Genomic DNA, 559 nt, shown 5'->3' on the forward strand with positions numbered 1-559 from the left:
TCTAAACCAGTGTATTGCCCAGCGATTAAAAGAGGCTAGCTTCAAATCTCACCTTTTCTATTTCCTAGCTTTGTGACCTTGGACAGTTTATCTAACTCTGCTCTTCAGTTTCTTTAACTGCAATGTAAGGTAATAGTAGCTCCTATTTCATAAGCTTGATTTGAGGATTAGATTAATTAAATCATAAAGAGTGCTTATAATGGTACCTATAGGGCTGTAAGTACTCAGTAAATATTAGCTGTTGTTATCATTAGCTGACATAGTGCATTCTCTTTTTTTGAATTTAATTTATTTTTTTATACAGCAGGTTCTTATTAGTTACCTATTTTATACATATTAGTGTATACATGTCAATCCCAATCGCCCAGTCATCACACCACCACCCCACACCACTTTCCACCCTTGGTGTCCATACGTTTGTTCTCTACATCTGTGTCTCTATTTCTGCCTTGCAAACTGGTTCATCTGTACCATTTTTCTAGGTTTCACATATATGCGTTAATATACGATATTTGTTTTTCTCTTCCTGACTTACTTCACTCTGTATGACAGTCTCTAG

This window comes from Physeter macrocephalus, chromosome 8, assembly GCF_002837175.3.
Source record: "Physeter macrocephalus isolate SW-GA chromosome 8, ASM283717v5, whole genome shotgun sequence".
Lineage (NCBI taxonomy): Eukaryota > Metazoa > Chordata > Mammalia > Artiodactyla > Physeteridae > Physeter > Physeter macrocephalus.